Source organism: Bubalus bubalis, chromosome X, assembly GCF_019923935.1.
Source record: "Bubalus bubalis isolate 160015118507 breed Murrah chromosome X, NDDB_SH_1, whole genome shotgun sequence".
In the NCBI taxonomy this organism is placed as follows: domain Eukaryota; kingdom Metazoa; phylum Chordata; class Mammalia; order Artiodactyla; family Bovidae; genus Bubalus; species Bubalus bubalis.
In genome coordinates, this window is record NC_059181.1 from 47,150,610 (window position 1) to 47,174,116 (window position 23,507).

Below are 23,507 nucleotides of genomic sequence, written 5' to 3' on the forward strand. Positions count from 1 at the left end.
TTACTTCTCTAATGTATCCATGCATGCTAAGTCGCTTCAGTCATTTCCGACTCTGCGACTCCATGGACAGCAGCCCAGCAGGCTCCTCTGGCCACAGGATTCTCTAGGCAAGAATAATGGAGTAGGATGCCATTTACTTCTCCCACCTCTACCTTGACATCGCTCTCTCTGGGCCCTAGGAAACGTGATTTTGCGTACTTTTCTAGGTCACAGACTGAGCTCCGAAAGCAGCGCCAGCAGTGACGGCGGTCGATGGCGGAGGCGGGGCGCATGCGCGCGGTTGCTAGGCGACAGCATTCGGGGTGCAGCGGCTGTGTGTGTAGGCAGCAGCGCCAGAGAAGGAGGAGCACGAGGATGCCGCTGCGACCGCGGCCCCGAGAGGGAGCCGCTGCTGCTCTGTGGCCGCCAGGGCTGAGGGACGGGAATCAGGCCTGGGGATCACGTCCCTGAGGGGGCAGAGGTCCCGCCCGAGCTCGGGCCTAGTACCGCGGGGGGGTCCGGGCCGCTGGGCGAGGGCCTCCCCCCATTGCCTCCCCTCACCCCTCCACGTCGATGGTGGTGAAGTTGTCAGCGCCGGGGAGCGCAAGGCACCAGGCTGCCTTCCTTGAACCCAGTTCCTCTTGGGGCACGTCTCTCGTCCCGGCTCACGGACACCTGCGCCGCAGCCTCCTCTAACCCGCTGAGCCCACCCCTGGCGGCGGGCGGGGGAGGGGCTCCCCCTGCAGGGGCTGTGTCGAGCTGGGCGACGACGGGGACCGTAGGAGAGTAGGGGTGAGTAGTGGCACCGCACTCGCCTGGTGCTGGGGCACCTTTCTGGCCTCCGGGGCCCCGGGAAGAGACTGAATCGCTGCGTTCTCCTGCAGACGCTTCTGATGCCTCTGCTACATGTCTGCTCGTGGTTACCTATTCCCTTCGAGGTAGTTTTTTTTTCTAAAAAGCATCACTTTCTGGTCTAAACCCGGGCGTCCAGGAACGAGAGGTCGGTGCTTAAGGCCTGGCTTTGCTTTTTAGATGCCGTGGATGCTGATACATCTACGTACAATCATGCAGCCTGGTCCCTAATTCGGGGACAGACGTTTCCAGTGCTATGCTTGCCCCTTTCCCTCGCTCTTGCTCTCAGGAGGCTGTCTAACCACAGGCTTCTCTAGAGCCAATTATCAGGCTGCTGTGGCTCCATGCCTCAAGGCTTGAACAGGCAGCTGGCATGGCCCCTTACATTTCAGTTTTCTTGCTACTTTTGAGGTGAGAGCCTTTAAAAGCCTTGTGCCTGGCTTCTGGCTTCTGATGTATACAAGTTAGGAAGACAGTACTTATATTAAATAATACTAATAAAACAAACTAGCAAACACATACTTTTGACTTCCAGAGTGGCATCAAACTTGAAAAAAGGAAGAGAAGAGTTACTAATAAGAGGGCAAACAAGCTTTACAAACTAATTACTCTTTATCAAGAATGGCGTATTTATATAAAAATAAGTATGATGAAGAAACCTAAAATTTTCCTAATAAAAGTGAAGTTGTATTATGATATATCTGTTCTTCTTGAGGTAGCCTGTGGTTGAGAATTGTTACTCCAAAAAACATTGATATATGGAACCTGAAGTGATATTTTGGACAGAGTGATTAGATGAGGATCTAAAGTTGTAGGTACTTAAAAAAATCAATATTATCTTTGAGCAGCAAAGTTGTTTCTTTAAGAGAAAATGGTTAAAAAAAAATACAGTTCTTAGTTGACCCCTTTCAAAAGCAGACCGAATTTAGATTAACTAGTAATTTTTATTATAAGGTACTTCTGTGTGCAGACAATGAAAGATGGGTTCCTTCTTTTATTTGGCTCTCTTCCCTCCCTGCTGATTTTTAAGCCATTTCAGGTTTCTTTTATTTGAAAAAGAAGTGAAATAATAAAAATGCTAACTTTCGTTTTGGGTAAAATCTTTTAAGATAAAAGATTTTTTAAAAGGATATAGATGTCATTTGTGATTAGGTAACTTTAGTGAATCAGTCAAGACTGACATCTCCAGTAGTTTTGGGTAAAATGCTTTTCTTTGGAAGCTTTCATGTTGTTTGAAGTTCTCTTGGGTAGCGGTTAAAGCAGGATGTAATACTGATTATCACTGCAAAATAATCTGGGACCTCAGCTAGTATTGTTTGTTTTATGCATGAATTGGCAAACTGATGTGCTTCTCAGTGCTATTAATAGATGCCAAAGTTAGAAATCTTTTTGTTTTGGAAAAGCTCTTGATGAATTAAATCTGAATTATTTGCAACAATAATGTACCACGTGGATACTTGCTATTCATTGTCACCTACTGTTAGAAATAGGCAGTAATTTGAATCTAACTTAAAATTCTATTGTAATGAGTATGGCTATGAAGGCACCACATACTCAAGAGCATCTATCTATGTTGTCATAGCCACGTTATAAGATAATAGTAATAGTTCATTTTGCCAGGCTTTTGACCAGTGAACTCTAGAATGAGGTTTTTTTAAATTGACTTTAACAAGTTTTTCTTTTCTATGTGTGCCCATTACTATACTAGGCACTGTGGAGAACAGAACAGAAACAGGTTCTGGGAGAAAAATTGCTTATCCATTGGAGAAAGAAAATACATACATGAGATATCATGGTCAACAAATGGAACATAAAATAGTACAGAATAAGAACTAAAAGGATTAAGAGTAAGAGGAGCTCTTTGGAGACCAGTGTTTGTCTGAGAAGGCATTATAGAGAAAGTCTTGATTTGTTCTATTAGAAGTATAGACTGCTGGAAGGGGAGGAGTTCAGCACAGCTTGAGCTAAGACACGTGATTTTCAAATCTTTGTGCAAATTATTCTCCTGGATAAACCTTAAAGGTGGAGAAGGGGATTGTCAGTGGCAATTAACTACATTGTAGCGGGAATAGTTTTATGTCAAATTACACACCTTTATTAAATTAAATGTCAATACTTTTACAAATGTACACACTATAGAAGTCAGACTTAACATAATCCTATTTCCTGGGGCAAACTTTTCACTGTCTCCTAAGATTGTTAAAATATAAGTGCTTTGTACAAGATTGATCTGATTAGTCAACTTCAGATTAGTAATAAAGTAAATTGGGGGAAATTCTATAAACAACATAAATTTTGGTCCATTAAAGCACATGATAGTTTTTAGTACAGCTCATTAACACTACTATTTCTAGAGTCCTGCTAGTTGATGTCTGTCAAAGTTTTAAAATGATGTCATTAGTAATCAGTGACTAGTGTGTGTTAGTTGTTCAGTCGTGGCTGACTCTTTGCAACCCTTTGAACTGTAGCCTGCAAGGCACCTCTGTCCATGGGATTTTCCCAGCAAGAATATTGGGGTGGGTTGCCATTTCCTTCTCCAGGGGATTTTCCCAACCCAGTACTCGAATCTGTGTCTCCTGCATTGCAGGCAGATTTTTTTTTTTTTAACCATCTGAGACACCAGGGAAGCTCCTATCAGTGACTAACATCAGTGTTTAAACTCCAAATATAAACCTCTGCAACACTTATAGTGTTTTTCTAACAACTGTCTGCTGTGTTGAGAATCAGTTAAATGACTAGTCTTCTGGGTTTTTGTCAACCATTGTAAGTTGATGTCTATAGGTGTGTGTGTGTGTGTGTGTGTGTGTGTAGAACAAGATAATATAGTGTAATTGTTACATCAAGAAAGAAGTATGCACCCCACAAACAGAAACTTGCATATTAGAATTCCAAATAACAAGAATTTTCGAGTTAATTCACAGATTTGCTCTAAGGAAAAATATACCCAAACTTGACATTTTTTGAGGCTTCCATGCTGTTGGTGTTCAATTCTTTGTGACCACGTGAAATATAGCATGCCAGGCTCCTCTGTCCTCCACTATTTCTCAGGTTTGCTCAAATTCATGTCCATTGAGCCTGTGATGCTGTCTAACCATCTCATTCTCTGCCACCTCCTTCTCCTTTTGCCTTCAATCTTTCCCAGCATCAGGTCTTTTCCAATGAGCCAGCTCTTCACATCAGGTGGCCAAAGTGTTGGAGCTTCAGCTTCAGCTCAGTCCTTCCAATGAATATTTAAGGTTGGTTTCCTTTAGGATTGGCTGGTTTGATCTCCTTGCAGTCCAAGGGACTCCCAAGAGTCTTCTCGAGCACTGCAATTCAAAAGCATCAATGTTTTGGTGCTCAGCCTTCTTCATAGTCCAACTCTCACATCTATACTTGACTACTGGAAAATCCATAGCTTTGACTATATAGACCTGTGTCAGCAAAGTGATATCTCTGCTTTTTAATACACTGTCTAGATTTGTCATAGCTTGCCTTCCAAGGAGCTTCTATATAACATCATATATCTTTCATTTGGTATCTTTTGGCTGCCAGTAATAGTTTTCTCTGAATATAGTTATTACTGATAAACCCTAATTTAAAGCATCTAATAATTTCAACAAATATAATTCTTTTGAGGATCCTCTGCTTAGGATGTCAGCTGTTAGTTAAATAAACAATAGTTTATGACTTCTAAATAGTTATTAGAGAACAGAATGGCCCACACAGACACAGTCAATGAATACTGATCATTGTTGGAAATTAACAAGTTAGTAGATAACAAAATATTTTCAGAAGGCATTGGGGTTTCCTTTGCTAAGCATTATTGCACATTTCTGTTCTTAGCTGCTTATGCTGGTATCAAAAGGAAAGATCTTTGGAAAGAGAACTGGTTAATCTAAATGATAGAGAAACTATTGAGAACGTTAGAATTACTTCATATGCCAAGTTCTAAGTACTATGGAGGTTTAAGGCAGGTACATATCTTAGTTGTATTGCTAAATATCAGTGGTAGCTGTATGTGAAATATGGTATGGAATTGTTAATTTTGTTACTGTATAATATGTAAGTCTTGATGTTTTTATCACTCTGCTACTGAGTCTGAAGGTAGAGCACTGAGTACCAATGGTGTATCCATAAGTTATAATTTTCTTTAAATACGTAGTTTTTAAAGTGCTATAATATTTTTAAGTATGATCTTTATTATGTCAATGGATTGAAACATTTTCCAGCTGAGTACATCTCTATATTTTATTGTGGAAGCTTATGGGAAAATGGCTTTTACCCAACAATTTAATTTTGGAGCATATTTTCTGGAACATAACCTTTTTCACAAAGTGAAAAATACCCACAGCCAATTCAGTATAGGAAAAAGAGTGAAGATTAGAGTTTCTTCTTAAAGTATGGTACCTACAAACAAAATAAAAGAAAATCTTCATATATAAGATGTAAACTAATATTCACAGGAACTGTCTCACATATAGTTATCATTCTTTTAGTATCATATCTTATATTATGAATTGTTAACTCTCTTTGAACTGTTGGCACCCAAAAGATTCCACGTTATTAAGTCATTCCTATTTTCTTAATATATCTCAGGAATTTGGTGGTGAAACTTTGTTGCTGAAAGATAAGCTTTTTGTAGCAATTTTAAAATGCAGTAAATGTTGACTGAAAACCTTAAATTGAATTTTGATATGATTAATAACGAGGAAAATGGATGTTTTCTAACAATCTTCATTAAACTATTTCTATGATATTAATATCTTCATAACCTTTCAGAGTCCTGAATTATGTCTCCTTATTATGTCCACTTTCTGTACCTCATTTCCACTTTTCCTAACCATTGTGGATATTGGTTGTTTTCACTGTCAATTATGAGCTGCTTTTTTAGCTCCTAAGTGAGTTTTACAAAATACATTTATATTTTAAAAAAGTTATTTAGGAAAGATTTTTTGTTGTAGTCTCAAAGGCTGGATCCATGTCAGATAAACTGCATTTGAAACTGGGTGATTTGACTAGAAGGAGCACCAAGAAGACTAGCCCAAGTTACTTTAAAATACTGTATCTAACTCAGGCAACTTTTGAATTATCTGTATTTTTACTTAAAAAATAATTTCCTATATTGTATGAAGGAAAAAGACAAGTTAGTTACTTCTAGATTAAAATTATGGATCCTTTCATTCAGATGATAATTCCAAGTTCTTCATTGCATTTTTATAATCTAAACATTACATTTTAATCATATAGATATGTTTTTTATTTAGAATAAAAAGGTATGTCTTCTCTATTTTTCCATTCTGTCTTATTGCTAGATTTTATGTTTATACAGTATCTTTCAACTGAGAAATTCAAAGCATTCCTTTTACATTTTGTGACATTTCTTATCATTCATTTGGAGTTACTTTTATTTTTCTTTCAAGTTGAAAACTAGTTGACATAATCAGGTGTGACACAAGTAATAAGTTTGATATCACAAGTCATACATATACTAGTCTCATCACTTATTAGTTGATGTTTGCTCTTTGCAGGGCTGGGCAAATATCACATACTAATTCATTTAATTGTTATTGAGTTTAAACTCTAAATGTGCACAGAGGCTTTTCTGTTACTTTTCCTGTGTACTTTCAAAGCTATCATTATAATCTGGGTTATTTTTGCTTATCATCAATAGATTTAGTTATGGGTTGTATTATTATTGCTACTATATTGGTACACATGTCTGTGATTCCATAAGGGAAGAAGTAAGGGTATAATAAATGAGTATTAGATTTTCCATGTTTCAAAATTTTCTTAATTTGTAATAAAAATAGTCCTAAAATGGTTGAAGTTTTGAAATTTAGAATATTTTTATGAACTGCAGCTATGCAGTTGTGCATAACTTGTGCACATAGTAACTAGAACTAGGTTAAACAAAGTATTACTCTTATGAATTTTGTTTTAATAAATAGATGGGAGTGGTTTGTAGCTAGTATATCAATGAATTATATGTTATGAGATATTCATAAAGTATTTTTAATATAAATTTATTTATTTTAATTGGAAGTTAATTACTTTACAATATTGTATTGGTTTTGACATACATTGACATGAATCCACCATGGGTGTACACGTGTTACCCATCCTGAACCCCCCTCCCATCTCCCTCCCCTTACCATCCCTCTGGGTCATCCCAGTTCACCAGCCCCAAGCATCCTGTATCATGCATCAAACCTGGACTGGTGATTCATTTCACATATGATATTATACATATTTCAATGCCATTCTCCCAAATCATCTCACCCTAGCCCTCTCCCACAGAGTCCATAAGACTGTTCTATACATCTGTGTCTCTTTTGGTATCTCGCATACAGGGTTATTGTTACCATCTTTCTAAATTCCATATATATGTGTTAGTATACTGTATTGGTGTTTTTCTTTCTGGCTTACTTCACTCTGTATAATAGGCTCCAGTTTCATCCACCTCATTAGAACTGATTCGAATGTATTCTTTTTAATGGCAGTGTAATACTCCATTGTGTATATGTACCACAGCTTTCTTATCCATTCATCTAATGATGGACATCTAGGTTGTTTCCATGTACTGGCTATTATAAACAGTGCTGCAATGAACACTGGGGTACACATGTCTCTTTCACTTCTGGTTTCACTCTGTATAATAGGCTCCAGTTTCATCCACCTCATTAGAACTGATTCGAATGTATTCTTTTTAATGGCAGTGTAATACTCCATTGTGTATATGTACCACAGCTTTCTTATCCATTCATCTGCTGATGGACATCTAGGTTGTTTCCATGTACTGGCTATTATAAACAGTGCTGCAATGAACACTGGGGTACACATGTCTCTTTCACTTCTGGTTTCCTTGGTGTATATGCCGGGCAATGGGATTGCAGGTCGTATGGCAGTTCTATTTCCAGTTTTTTAAGGAATATCCACACTGTTCTACATAGTGGCTGGACTAGTTTGCATTCCCACCAACAGTGTACAAGGGTTCCCTTTTCTCCATACCCTCTCCAGCATTTATTGCTTATAGACTTTTGGATAGCAGCCGTTCTGACTGGCGTGAAATGGCACCTCACTTTGGTTTTGATTTTCATTTCTCTGATAATGAGTGATGTTGAGCATCTTTTCATGCGTTTGTTAGCCATCTGTACGGAGAAGGCAATGGCAACCCACTCCAGTACTCTTGCCTGGAAAATCCCATGGAAGAAGGAGCCTGGTAGGCTGCAGTCCATGGGATCGCTGGGAGTCGGACATGACTGAACGACTTCACTTTCATTTTTCACTTTAATGCACTGGAGAAGGAAATGGCAACCCACTCCAGTGTTTTTGCCTTGAGAATCCCAGGGACAGGGGAGCCTGGTGGACTTCCGTCTATGGGGTCGCACAGAGTTGTACACGACTGAGGCAACTTAGCAGCAGCAGCAGCAGCCATCTGTATGTCTTCCTTGGAGAAATGTCTGCTTAGTTCTTTGGTCCATTTTTTGATTGGGTCATTTATTTTTCTGGAATTGAGCTGCAAGAGTTGCTTGTATATTTTTGAGAATAGTTGTTTGTCAGTTGCTTCCTTTGCTATTATTTTCCCCCATTCTGAAGGCTGTCTTTTCACCTTGCTAATAGTTTCCTTTGATGTGCAGAAGCTTTTAAGGTTTATTAGGTCCCATTTGTTTATTTTTGCTTTTATTTCCAATATTCTGGGAGGTGGGTCATAGAGGATCCTGCTGTGATGTATGTCGGAGAGTGTTTTGCCTATGTTCTCCTTTAGGAGTTTTATAGTTTCTGGTCTTACGTTTAGATCTTTAATCCATTTTGAGTTTATTTTTGTGTATGGTGTTAGAAAGTGTTCTAGTTTCATTCTTTTACAAGTGGTTGACCAGTTTTCCCAGCACCACTTGTAAAAGAGTTTGTCTTTCCTCCATTGTATATTCTTGCCTCCTTTGTCAAAGATAAGTTGTCCACAGGTGCATGGATTTATCTCTGGGCTTTCTATTTTGTTCCATTGATCTATTTTTCTGTCTTTGTGCCAGTACCATACTGTCTTGATGACTGTGGCTTTGTAGTACAGCCTGAAGTCAGGCAGATTGATTCTTCCACTTCCATTCTTCTTTCTCAAGATTGCTTTGGCTATTCGTGGTTTTTTATATTTCCATACAAACTGTGAAATTATTTGTTCTAGCTCTGTGAAAAATACCATTGGTGACTCGATAGGGATTGCATTGAATCTATAGATTGCTTTGGGTAGTGTACTCATTTTCATTATACTGATTCTTCCAATCCATGAACACGGTATGTTTCTCCATCTATTAGTGTCCTCTTTGATTTCTTTCACCAGTGTTTTATAGTTTTCTATATATAGGTCTTTAGTTCCTTTAGGTAGATATATTCCTATGTATTTTATTCTTTTCGTTGCAATGGTGAATGGAATTGTTTCCTTAATTTCTCTTTCTATTTTCTCATTATTAGTGTATAGGAATGCAAGGGATTTCTGTGTGTTGATGTTATATCCTGAAACTTTACTGTATTCATTGATTATCTCTAGTAATTTTCTGGTGGAGTCTTTAGGGTTTTCTATGTAGAGGATCATGTCATCTGCAAACAGTGAGAGTTTTACTTCTTCTTTTCCAATTTGGATTCCTTTTATTTCTTTTTCTGCTCTGATTGCTGCAGCCAAAACTTCCAAAACTATGTTGAATAGTAGTGGTGAAAGTGGGCACCCTTGTCTTGTTCCTGACTTTAGGGGAAATGCTTTCAATTTTTCACCATTGAGGATAATGTTTGCTATGGGTTTGTCATATATAGCTTTTATTATGTTGAGGTATGTTCCTTCTATTCCTGCTTTCTGGAGAGTTTTTATCATAAATGGATGTTGAATTTTTCAAAGGCTTTCTCTGCATCTGTTGAAGTAATCATATGGCTTTTATTTTTCAATTTGTTAATGTGGTGTATTACATTGATTGATTTGCAGATATTGAAGAATTTTTGCATCCCTGGGATAAAGCCCACTTGGTCATGATGTATGATCTTTTTAATGTGTTGTTGGGTTCTGACTGATAGAATTTTGTAAAGGATTTTTGCATCTATGTTCATCAGTGATCTTGGCCTGTGGTTTTCTTTTTTTTGTGGCATCTTTGTTTGGTTTTGGTATTAGGCTGATGATGGCCTCATAGAATGACTTTGGAAGTTTACCTTCCTCTGCAAATTTCTGGAAGAGTTTGAGTAGGATAGGTGTTAGCTCTTCTCTAAATTTTTGGTACAATTCAGCTGTGAAGCTGCTGGGTCCTGGACTTTTGTTTGCTGGAAGATTTCTGATTACAGTTTCAGTTTCTGTGCTTGTGATGGGTCTGTTAAGATTTTCTATTTCTTCCTGGTTTAGTTTTGGAAAGTTGTACTTTTCTAAGAATTTGTCCATTTCTTCCAAGTTGTCCATGCTGATAGTAGTCTCTTATCATCTTTTGTATTTCTGTGTTGTCTGTTGTGATCTAACCATTTTCATTTCTAATTTTATTGATTTGATTTTTCTCCCTTTGTTTCCTGATGAGTCTGGCTAATGGTTTGTCAATTTTATTTATCCTCTCAAAGAACAAGCTTTTGGCTTTGTCAATTTTTGCTATGGTCTCTTTTGTTCCTTTTGCATTTGTTTCTGCCCTAATTTTTAAGATTTCTTTCCTTCTACTTACCCTGGGGTTCTTCATTGCTTCCTTTTCCAGTTGCTTTAGGTGTAGAGTTAGGTTATTTATTTGACTTTTTTCTTGTTTCTTGAGGTATGCCTGTATTGCTATGAACCTTCCCCTTAGCACTGCTTTTACAGTGTCCCACAGGTTTTGGGTTGTTGTGTTTTCATTTTTATTTGTTTATATGCATATTTTGATTTCTTTTTTGATTTCTTCTGTGATTTGTTGGTTATTCAGCAGCGTGTTGTTCAGCTTCCATATTGTGGCATTTTTAATATTTTTTTTTCCTGTAATTGAGATCTAATCTTACTGCATTGTGGTCAGAAAAGATGCTTGGAATGATTTCAATTTTTTTGAATTTACCAAGGCTAGATTTATGGCCCAGGATGTGATCTATCCTGGAGAAGGTTCTGTGTGCACTTGAGAAAAAGGTGAAATTCATTGTTTTGGGGTGAAATGTCCTATAGATATCAATTAGGTCTAACTGGTCTATTGTATCATTTAAAGTTTGTGTGTCCTTGTTAATTTTCTGTTTAGTTGATCTATCCATAGATGTGAGTGTGGTATTAAAGTCTCCCACTATTATTGTGTTATTGTTAATGTCCCCTTTCATACTTGTTAGCATTTCTCTTACATATTGTGGTGCTCCTATGTTGGGTGCATATATATTTATAATTGTTATATCTTTTTCTTGGATTGATCCTTTGATCCTTATGTAGTGTCCTTCTTTGTCACTTTTCACAGCCTTTGTTTTAAAGTCTATTTTATCTGATATGAGTATTGCTACTCCTGCTTTCTTTTGGTCTCTATTTGTGTGGGATATCTTTTTCCAGCCCTTCACTTTCAGTCTGTATGTGTCCCTTATTTTGAGGTTGGTCTCTTGTAGACAGCATATATAGGGGTCTTGTTTTTGTATTCATTCAGCCAGTCTGTGTCTTTTGGTAGGGTCATTCAACCCATTTACATTTAAGGTAATTATTGATAAGTATAATCCCATTGCCATTTACTTTATTGTTTTGGGTTCGAGTTTATACACCCTTTTTATGTTTTCTTCTAGAGAAGATCCTTTAGCATTTGTTGGAGAGCTGTTTTGGTGGTGCTGAATTCTCTCAGCTTTTGCTTGTCTGTAAAGCTTTTGATTTCTCCTTCATATTTGAATGAGATCCTTGCTGGGTACAGTAATCTGGGCTGTAGGTTAGTTTCATTCATCACTTTAAGTATGTCCTGCCATTCCCTCCTGGCCTGAAGAGTTTCTTTTGAAAGATCAGCTGTTATCCTTATGGGAATCCACTTGTGTGTGATTAGCTGTTTTTCCCTTGCTGCTTTTAATATTTGTTCTTTGTGTTTGATCTTTATTAATTTGATTAATATGTGTCTTAGGGTGTTTCACCTTAGGTTTATCCTGTTTGGGACTCCCTGGGTTTCTTGGACTTGGGTGATTATTTCCTTCCCCATTTTAGGGAAGTTTTCAGCTATTATCTCCTCAAGTATTTTCTCATGGTCTTCCTTTTTTTTTGTCTTCTTCTTCTGGGACTCCTATGATTCAAATGTTGGGGCGTTTAACATTGTCTCAGAGGTCTCTGAGATTGTCCTCATTTCTTTTAATTTGTTTTTCTTTTTTCCTCTCTGATTCATTTATTTCTGCCATTCTATCTTCTACCTCACTAATCCTATATTCTGCCTCCATTATTCTGCTATCTCCATTATTCTGCTAGTCTCCGTTATTCTGGTAAATAGCAGAATATTCCCTCCAGGGTGTTTTTGATCTCGTTTATTGCATTATTCATTATATATTGACTCTTTTTTTTCCCCTTCTAGGTCCTTGTTAAACCTTTCTTGCATCTTCTCAGTCCTTGTCTCCAGGCTATTTATCTGTGATTCCATTTTGTTTTCAAGATTTTGGATCATTTTCACTATCATTTTTCAGAATTCTTTATCAGGTAGATTTCCTATCTCTTCCTCTTTGGTTTGGTTTGGTGGGCATTTATCCTGTTCCTTTACCTGCTGGGTATCCCTCTGTCTCTTCATCTTGTTTATATTGCTGAGTTTGGGGTGGTCTTTCTGTATTCTGGCAGTTTGTGGAGTTCTCTTTATTGTGGAGTTTCCTTGCTGTGGGTGGGGTTGTATGGGTGGCTTGTCTAGGTTTCCTGGTTAAGGAAGCTTGTGTTGGTGTTCTGGTGGGTGGAGCTGGATTTCTTCTCTCTGGAGTGCAATGAAGTGTCCAGTAATTAATTATGGGATGTCAATGGTTTGGAGTGACTTTGGGCAGCCTGTATATCGAAGCTCAGGGCTACGGTCCTGTGTTGCTGGAGAATTTGCATGGTATGTCTTGCTCTGGAACTTGTTGGCCCTTGGGTGGTGCTTGGTTTCAGTGTAGGTATGGAGGCGTTTGATGAGCTCCTATCAATTAATGTTCCCTGGAGTCAGGAGTTCTCTGGTGTTATCAGGATTTGGACTTAAGCCTCCTGCTTCTGGTTTTCAGTCTTATTTTTACAGTAGCCTCAAGACTTCTCCATCTATACAGCACCATTGATAAAACATCTAGTTTAAAGATGAAAAGTTTGTCCACAGTGAGGGACACCCAGAGAGGTTCACAGAGTTACATGGAGAAGTGAAGAGGGAGGAGGGAGATAGAGGTGACCAGGGTGAGATGAGGTGGAATCAAAAGAGGAGAGAGCAAGCTAGCCAGTAATCACTTCCTTATGTGAACTCCACAGTCTGGTCCGCTCAGAGATGTTCACAGAGTTATACAGAGAAGAGAAGAGGGAGGAAGGAGACAGAGGTGGCCATGAGGATAAAGTGGGGGAAATCAAAAGGAGAGAGACAAATCTAGCCAGTAATCAGTTCCCTAAGTGTTCTCCACCATCCGGAACACACAAAGAGATTCACAGAGTTGGGTATAGAAGAGAAGGAGGAGGGAGAAGATAGAGGCGGCCAGGTGGAGAAAAAGGAGAGTCCAAAGTGGGAGAGAGCAGTCAAGCTAGTAATGTTGCTCTGAAGTAAAAATGGGTACTAAAGATTGGGTTCTTAAAAATACAAAATTGATAACAAATACCAAAAAGCAAAGATTAAAAATCTAGAGTAGAGGTTAGATTTTCAAAAATACAATATTAAAGGGAAAAAAGTCACAAAAATAATAAAATATATATATATATATATATATATATATATATATATATATATGAAGTTTGCTTTTAAAAAATAGGGTCTCTCTCTCTCTCTCTTTTTTTTGCAAAGTAATAGTAGATTATAAAAATGAAAATTAAAGGAGTAATAGAGGACTAAAAATAAAGAATGATAGTTAAAATAGTAAAAATATATCAAGGACTTTCTCTGGTGTTGTTGTGGGCAGTGTGGGGTCAGTTCATTTTCGCATGTTTCCTTGATCCAGCTTATATTTCTCAAGATCTATAGGCCCCTTGCTATGTACTAACTACAGGGTTTTAATCTATTGCATCTGTCACTTCCAAGGAGGTTCCTTCTGTTTTAGCTTCTTCTGTTTGCTGGTCTCTTCAGTGTCTAATTTCTGACCTGATACAAGGGGGTGGTGGTGGACACTTTTATAGGCTCACTTCTTCAGTCGTGCTGTGGGGAAGGAGGGACGCTGCAAACAAATAACACTGGCGTGTGCTTGCAGCGTCTCAGCCACACTGGGTTTGCCCCCACTCATGGTGTGTGTGCTTTCCCTGTCTACACTGCTTAGGCTCTAGGTTTCTCTGCTGGGAACTGTCTGAGGCTGGCCCTGGGTTGTATGCACTTCCCAGGTCTAAGCTGCTCTGGTTCAGGTACTCAGGTAGTCCTCAGAGGTGCAGACTCGGTTGGGCCTGAGTTTTGTGCCCTTCCCAGGTCTGAGCAGCTCAGATGACCAGGTGTTTGGTGAGCATGGTCACTGTGACTTATCTTTTCCCCCGTCTCTGTCGCTCAGTTTTATGGGTGTACAACCAGTGCACCTTCTCAGGCAGATGTTGCCCGTCCAGAATCCCAAGAAGTCTTGATTAGCAACAAAGCCTGCTTGCAGTTTGGTAGATAATGCCTCTCTGGGGCCATGATTGCCCCCTTTTGGCTCTGGCTGCCCTCACCTGCCTGTCTCTGGAGGGGGATGGGCTGGCCTGCAGCCAGCTAGCTCTGCTCAGTCCTTTGTTCTGTGAGCGGGCCTGACGGTGTCTTAGGTTAGAGCTTTTTGCGTGGTAGCTTTCCCACAGTCTGGTTTGCTATCCCAAGTTAGATCCCTCAGATTGCCCTCGGGGCATTCAGGCCTGGTCCTTACTCTAAGCAATGCAGTCTGCGCCTCCCTGCCCAGCCCCTGCTTGCAAGTGGCAGATGCAGGCATCTGTGCTGCTTATCTGCTGGGGGAGTTACCGTTGAGCATGTAATCTGTGGGTTTTAATTATTTATTTATTTTTCCTCCCTTTTATGTTGCCCTCTGTGGTTCCAAGGCTCGCCACAGACTTGGCAGTGAGAGTGTGTCCTGGTGTTTGGAAACTTCTCTCTTTTTTTAAGACTCCCTTCCCGGAATGGAGCTCCATCCCTACCTCTTTTGTCTCTCTTTTTGTCTTTTATATTTTTTCCTACCTCCTTTCGAAGACAATGGGCTGCTTTTCTGGGTGCCTGATGTTCTCTGCCAGCATTCAGAAGTTGTTTTGTGGAATTTACTCAGCTTTCAAATGTTCTTTTGGTGAATTTGTTGGGGAGAAAGTGGTCTCCCTGTCCTATTCCTCCGCCATCTTAGGACTGGCCCTCTCATAAAGTATTTAAATGTGGTTGGAAGCACTTTTTCCTTTAAGTAATTTTATATCTTCTCTATCTTGTTTATGCTATTTATTTGGTTATCATTCTTCTTAAATAATACTAAGGTTGATTTAGTCTCAGCCCCTTTCTGAATTATCACAGATTCTGAATCACTGGGGTCTCAATTACAATAAAACAAAATTTCCTTAATTCAGAACCCCAGTGAAAATTTGTTATAGCCTGGTTATAGTAGTCATGCTAAAATATATATTTTAAAGAGTGTTTACTCCATGGAGAATCAGCCAGAGTCCTATGGGAGATTCAGTTCAGTTCAGTCACTCAGTCATGTCTGACTCTTTGTGACCCCATGAATTGAAGCATGCCAGGCCTCCCTGTCCATCACCAACTCCTGGAGTTCACTCAGACTTATGTCCATTGAGTCAGTGATGCCATCCAGCCATCTCATCCTCTGTCGTCCCCTTCTCCTCCTGTCCCCAATCCCACCCAGCATCAGAGTCTTTTCCAATGAGTCAACACTTTGCATGAGGTGGCCAAAGTACTGGAGTTTCAGCTTTAACATCATTCCTTCCAAAGAAATCCCAGGGCTGATCTCCTTCAGAATGGACTGGTTGGATCTCCTTGCAGTCCAAGGGACTCTCAAGAGTCTTCTCCAACACCACAGTTCAAAAGCATCAATTCTTCGGCACTCAGCTTTCTTCTCAGTCCAACTCTCGCATCCATACATGACCACTGGAAAAACCATAGCCTTGACTAGACGGACCTTTGTTGGCAAAGTAATGTCTCTGCTTTTGAATATGCTATCTAGGTTGGTCATAACTTTTCTTCCAAGGAGTAAGTGTCTTTTAATTTTATGGCTGCAGTCACCATCTGCAGTGATTTTGGATTAGGAAATGGCAGGTTTTTTGTTTGTTTGTTTGTTTTTTACTGGCTATTAAAACATTTATATTTAATTCAGATAAGTGCTGAGATGGATAAATGTTACAACATCTAAATTTTATGTATTTAAAAATGTCTTCTAAGTGCTCTATTGAATATGTAAGAATTAGGATATTAATTGCATTCAACTCTTTAAAAAAAAGGAAATTGAATCTCAGTTAATAGTTTAAAAAAAATTAGGGTGATAGTTACAGTGAAATGGTTTCAGATGTTTTAAAAACTGCAATAGCAGTATTATTTGAATGTAAATTCTGTGATTTTATAAATTCTTCTTATTAATCCATCAGAGTAAGAAAATAGTGTTTATTAAAATTTACACTGAGTAGTTTTCATATGCTAATGACATTATAATAACTCTGAAAATAGTAAAACTTCAGGAACTCCTTCCCAGTTATGAATTAATAATCATAAATGCATACATGTGAATTGATACAGATTTGTTTTGTTTAGGTTATGATGCAATAAGCTGTAAAAAAACCAGCATGTTTTGCATTCAGAAATGAAATCCTTCCAACAAGAAGCTGGAATGAATGTCAAAGTTAACCAAGACTGAGCAACTCCCTAATAATGCAGTTGTTAGATGTTTCTTACATACTATTGAGTCTTTTGGGGGAGGGAAAAAAGCTAATTCTCTGCTTCAATGCCTTTTACAGTAATGATAGTTTGTCTCTATTGTGTAATTCATTGCTCTTAACTTACGGATCTTAGATTTTAGGAGAAAGAGCAAAGGAAGAAATAACATAGAGTTCATTGGATCAACTAGAATTAAACAAATTAGCTCTCTGGAATTTTTTAATTAATTAGAACTCTCATCTCCCACCCCCTTTGCCATTATGGATGAAAGGAAGAGAGAGAGTATTCTATGCAAACATAGCCAAACATCCAATGCAGAATAAGAATTAGTGAAATCTGTTTAATGATTAATAGTTTTCAGTAACAAAAGGGAACAGAAACTTAGAAAAAAAATAACACCATTTGATTTTTGGAAGGTAAATGTTGTATTTCCATTAATGAATGTTTCTAATCCAGGTAGTCCCAGAGACTTTAGTTAAGTAAAAGCTATTGCATAAAATATCTTGGTTAATGATTTTTCTAATTAACTAAGGATGAATTCAAGTATATAATAAAACTGGGGCAAGGATGCTTTGCTTAACATGTCTAGAGCTTTAAGTTGTGCAAAATTTTGTTTGTTGATCACTGATCCAGTTGTGTCTGTCTTGATTAAGGATTTTTGGTTGCAAATAACAAAGATCTACTGCAAACTAAGTGAAAACAAAGCAGTTATTTATATTAAGGGTATAAGAGTTTCTCATGGAACCCAAGGGCAAAACATATAGCCCAGGCACATGAGAGAGAATAGCTAGGAATGAAAAGCTTACAATGGCCATGGGAGTTTGCCACCTTCTTTTCTCCTTCCCCATCCCTGGAACCAAAGGGTCTCCAGTTTATCTCAGTTTCTTTCAACTTATATGCTTTATTATTCTCACTCCCTCAGCACCTAGACAAACAGGGATTATCCTAGAGCTCCCAAGTTTACATATTCTGCTGCTGCTGCTGCTGCTAAGTCGCTTCAGTCATTTCCGACTCTGTGCGACCCCATAGACGGCAGCCCACCAAGTTCCCCTGTCCCTGGGATTCTCCAGGCAAGAACACTGGAATGGGTTGCCATTTCCTTCTCCAATGCATGAAAGTGAAAAGTGAAAGTGAGGTCTCTCAGCCATGTCCGACTCCTAGCGACTCCATGGGCTGCAGCCTACCAGGCTCCTCCATCCATGGGATTTTCTAGGCAAAAGTATTGGAGTGGGGTGCCATTGCCTTCTCGTACATATTCCAAATGTAGGCAATCAGCAGAGATTTACTAGCATTTCTGCATTTTAATTCCTAGTTCTGATTGACCCAGTTTGGATCAGATGTCAACCCAGAATTTGATTATCTACTACTAGGAGGGGCAAGATTATGAGTATACACATGGCTATTAGGCCCCCACCCTGTGAAAGGACATAAATTTCCTACAGCAAGGGAGGTTGTGGGCTGAACTTATTATCAAATTGTATCTACCATGGAGTATAATCAGGTATAGAGAACATTTGCCATATGCTTAACTTCATTCATAGAACAAGATATCATATTATCTTCTGCTTCTGCTGCTAAGTCATTTCAGTCGTGTCCAACTCTGTGTGACCCCATGGACGGCAGCCCATCAGGCTCCCCTGTCTCTGGGATTCTCCAGACAAGAGTACTGGAGTGGGGTGCCATTTCCTTCTCCAATGCATGAAAGTGAAAAATGAAAGTGAAGTCACTCAGTCGTGTCCGACTCCTAGCGACCCCATGGACTGCAGCCTACCAGGCTCCTCCATCCATGGGATTTTCCAGGCAAGAGTACTGGAGTGGGGTGGCATTGCCTTCTCCGTCATATTATCTAGTCTCTCCATATTAAGGAGAAGAAGTTTGAGGCCCAGAGATGATTTTTTTAAATTATTGAAGGTCACGTGAGAAATTATGACTGAATCCTAAGTTTTTGGTTTGTATTAATAGTTTTTTACTAAATGCTACCAGCTATGTAATCAGAGAATCTAATAAAATTTTAGTATAATTTAAAAATGCATACAATAAAGGTAATATTTGATTACTATTTTGTCTAAGCAAAGTAAATATAGAGGAAAATAAAAATAATACTCCCTTGTCATTTCAGTGAAGCAGAAAACACCAAAAGTCCATGGGCTACATATATATATATAGTAACTTTTTAAAAGAAGCATAAAAACAGAGGGTGATTTTGAGGAGCAAATAAGTGGACTATATGGTTTAATGTTATTAGGCAGAAACGGTCATATACATATGGTATTTTTTCTACTGGGAAATCTAGATCATAAACTGAATCTGTTTTTCCCCTTTTGATCTATTCATTTATTTAATGTTTATTTATTGAACATCTTTCATGTGCTCAGTTATGTTTTAGGCACTGGGGATACAATGGTGAACAGAACAAAGTTCCTGCTCTCAATGGAGTTTGCATTCTAGAGGATGATGCAGACAGTGAATAAATAAATAAATAATGTATAATGTCAGAGTAATAAGGGCTGTGAGGCTTATCAACCAAGATAAAAAAGGGGATAAAGAATAAATCAATAAACAACACTGATCAGGAGACGTACCTTTGATGAGGTGATATTGAGCAGAGACTTGAATGAAGGTGGTCATGTGAATTTCAAGAGGAAGAGCATTTTAGACAGAGAGAACAGAATGTGAAATGGCCCTGATGTGGGAGCTTGCTTGACATGTTCAGGAAAGAGCAAGGAGACCAATGTAATAATGTGTATGTACATGTATTGTTGTTGTTATTGTTTAGTTGCTAAGTCATTTCCAACTCTTTTATGACCCCACAGACTGTAGCCCCCCATGGGATTTCCCAGGTAAAAAAACCTGGAGTGGGTTTCCATTTCTTTCTTCCGGAGATCTTCCTGGCCCAGGGATCAAACCCACATCTCCTGCCTTGGCAGGTGGATTCTTTATCACTGAAACATCAGGGAAGTGCCATATACATGTGTGTGTGTATATATATATATATATATATATTCATATATATATATATATATATATGAAACAATTTCAGATGGAAGTTGTTGGAACATTTTTTGATTACTAATTTAATCCCCTTACTAGTTATAGGTCTGTTCAGATTATCAGTTTATTCCTGATTTAGTCTCGGTAGGTTGCATTTTTTCTTTTTAGTAATTTATCCATTTCTTCCAGGTTATCAAGATTGTTGGCATGTAATTTTCTTAGTAGTCCTTTATGATCTCTCTTTTTAAATTTATTTATTTTAATTAATTAATTTATTTATTTTAAATTTATTTATTTTTATTAGAGGCTAATTACTTTACAATATTGTATTGGTTTTGCCATACATCAACATGAATCCACCACAGGTGTACACGTGTTCCCAATCCTGAACCCCCCTCCTACCTCCCTCCCCATACCATCCCTCTGGGTCATCCCAGTGCACCAGCCCCAAGCATCCTGTATCTTTGCTTCATAACATTGTGTTGATTTCTGTGTACAACAACTGGATCAGCCATTGTTTGTTGTTCAATCGCCCAGTCATGTCCGACTCTTTGCAACTCTATGCACTGCAGCACACCAGGCCTCCCTGTCCCTCACCATCTTCCAAAGTTTGCCCAAGTTCATGTCCATTGCATTGGTGATACCATCCAGCCATCTCAACCTCTGACGCCCTCTTCTCCTCTGCCCTCAATCTTTCCCAGCATCAGGGTTTTTTCCAGTAAGTTGGCTGTTTTCATCAGATGACCAAAATACTAAAGTTTCAGCCTCAGCATCAGTCCTTCCAATGATTATTCAGGCTTGATTGCCCTTAAGATTGACTGGTTTGATCTTGCTGTCCAAGGGACTTTCAGGAGTCCCTTTACAACTTCACAATAATGTGTTGGTTTCTCCTGTACAATAACTGAATCATCCATAATTATACTTGTATCCCCTTCCTCTTGAGCTGCCCTCTCCTCCCCCCATCCCACCCCTGTAGATCATCACAGAGCGTCATTCTGGGCTCCCTGTGTTATATAGCAACTTCTCACCAGCTATCTATGACCTCCTATAATTTTAATTTATGTGACATCAGTTTTGGTTGTAATATCTCCTCTAGAATTTCTTTTTTTTTTTTTAATTTTATTCTTCTATTTTCCTTAGTTACTCTGGCTGAAGGGTTTAAAATTGTATTTTCATTTCAAAAGAACAAACAATATTTTCTATTGTTTGTTTCATTTATTCATGCTTTGGTATATGCTTTGTAAATATTTCCTCCCATTCCATAGGTTGCCTTTTCGTTTTTTTAACTGTTACTTCTCCTGTGTAGTTTTTAAATATGATGCAATTCTACTTGTTGATATGTTTTTATTGCTTGTGCTTTTAGTGTCATACCAAAGTCACTGCCCAGTCCAATATTAAGGACTTTCTTCCCTATGTTTTCTTCTAAGAGTTTCAGGGTATCAGGTCTTAGGTTTAATTTTTTATCCTATTTCAAGTTAATTTTTGTGAGTGGCATAAGATAGGGACCCAGTTTAATTTTCCTGCATCTGATTATTCAATTTTTCTAATATAATTTGCTGACTATAATTTCTTCATTGAGTGTTTTTGGAACCTGTGTCAAATATTGGTTGACCATATATGTGGAGTTTATTTCTGGTCTCTCAATTCTATTCTATTGCTCTGTTTGTCTGTATTATGCCAGTTTCATACCATTTTGATTACTGTAACATTGTAGTATAGTTTGAAATTAGGAAGTGTGATTATTTCATCTTCTTTTTTCTTATGATTGTTTTGGCTATTTGGAGTCTTTTGTGGTTCCACAAAAATGTTGTGATTTTTTTTCTATTTCTGTCAAAAATGTCATTGGAATTTTGATAGAGATTCTATTTAACCTACAGATGGCTTTGGATACTTGAGCATTTTAACACTCTTAATTCTTCCAATCCATGAACACAGGATAGATATCTTTCCATTTGTTTCAGTCTTTTTCAGTTGCTTTCATTAAGGTCTATAGTTTTCATTGTACATATATTTCCTAAAGGCAGTTGACCCTTGAAAAACATGAGTTTGAACTGTGCAGATCCACATACATGAATTTTTTTCAATAATAAATACTACAGTACAATATAATCCACAATTGGTTGAATCCATGGAGGTGGAACATGGGGTTACAGAGGAACAACATACATGGAGGACATACACCGATAAGCTATATGCAGACTTTTGGCTGCACAGGGCATCAGTACCACAACCCCATGTTGTTCAAGAGAACACTGTATTTCACTGCTTTTGATAATGTTGTAAATGGGTTACCTTTTTTTCAGATGTTTTGTTGTTAGTGTATAGAAATGAAACTGATTTTTTATGTTGATTTTATATCCTGGAACTTTACTGAATTGGTTGATTAGGTCCAATACTTTTGTGGCTGACTCTTTAGAATTTTTCTAAGTATGGGATCATATCATCTGCAGAAAATCATAATTTTCTTTTTTCCTTTCCAATTTAGATTCCATTTATTTTCTCTCTTTTTAATTCTTTAAATTATGAAAATATTATAACACATTGATAGGAGACTTGGCAAATACAGAACAAGGTTACATATCAGCTCAGTTCATTCTCTCAGTTGTGTGTGACTCTTTGCGATCCCATGAACCGCAGCACGCCAGGCCTCCCTGTCCATCACCAACTCCCAGAGTTCACCCAAACCCATGTGCATTGAGTTGGTGATGCCATCCAACCATCTGATACTCTGTCGTCCCCTTCTCCTCCTGCCCTCAGTCTTTCCAAGCATCAGGGTCTTTTCCAATGAGTCAGCTCTTTGCATCAGGTGGCCAAAGTACTGGAGTTTCAGCTTTAGCATCAGTCCTTCCAAAGAACACCCAGGACTGATCTCCTTTAGGATGGACTGGTTGGATCTCCTTGCAGTCCAAGGGACTCTCAAGAGTCTTCTCCAACACCACAGTTCAAAAACATCAATTCTTTGACACTCAGCTTTCTTCTCAGTCCAACCCTGACATCCATACATGACCACTGGAAAAGCCATAGCCTTGACTAGATGGACCTTTGTTGACAAAGTAATGTCTCTGCTTTTTAATATGCTATCTAGTTTGGTCATAACTTTCCTTCCAAGTAGTAAGCATCTTTTAATTTCATGGCAGCAATCACCATCCACAGTAATTTTGGAGCCCAGAAAAATAAAGTCAGCCACTGTTTCCACTGTTTCCCCATCTATTTGCCATGAAGTGATGGGACTGGATGCCATGATCTTACTTTTCTGAATGTTGAACTTTAAGACAACATTTTCACTGTCCTCTTTCACATTCATCAGGAGGCTCTTTAGTTCTTTTCTTTCTGCCATAAGGGTGGTGTCATCTTCATATCTGAGGTTATTGATATTTCTCCCGGAAATCTTGATTCCAGCTTGTGCTTCTTTCAGCCCAGCATTTCTCATGATGTACTCTGCATATAAGTTAAATAAGCAGGGTGACAATATACAGCCTTGATGTACTCCTTTCCTGATTTTCACCCAGACTGTTGTTCCATGTTCAGTTCTAACTGTTGCTTCCTGACCTGCATACAGGTTTCTCAAGAGGCAGGGCAGGTGTTCTGCTATTCCCATCTCTTTTAGAATTTTCCAGTTTGTTGTGATCCACACAGTCAAAGGCTTTGGAATAGTCAATAAAGCAGAAATAGATGTTTTTCTATTGCTTTTTCGATGATCCAGGGCATGTTGGCAATTTGATCTCTGGTTCCTCTGTCTTTTCTAAAACCAGCTTGAACATCTGGAAGTTCACG

At 38.4% G+C, this 23,507-nt stretch overlaps 1 protein-coding gene across 1 annotated transcript in view; it reads left to right on the forward strand.

The window, feature by feature from the left end:
- Positions 1-306: 306 nt before the first annotated feature.
- Positions 307-23,507, forward strand: part of ZC3H12B (zinc finger CCCH-type containing 12B) — a 668,231-nt gene continuing 645,030 nt past the window's right edge. Inside the window, exon 1 of the mRNA XM_025277361.2 lies at positions 307-771. The gene's annotated coding sequence lies outside the window, so the exon portion shown is untranslated. The remainder of the gene's footprint in view (positions 772-23,507) is intronic.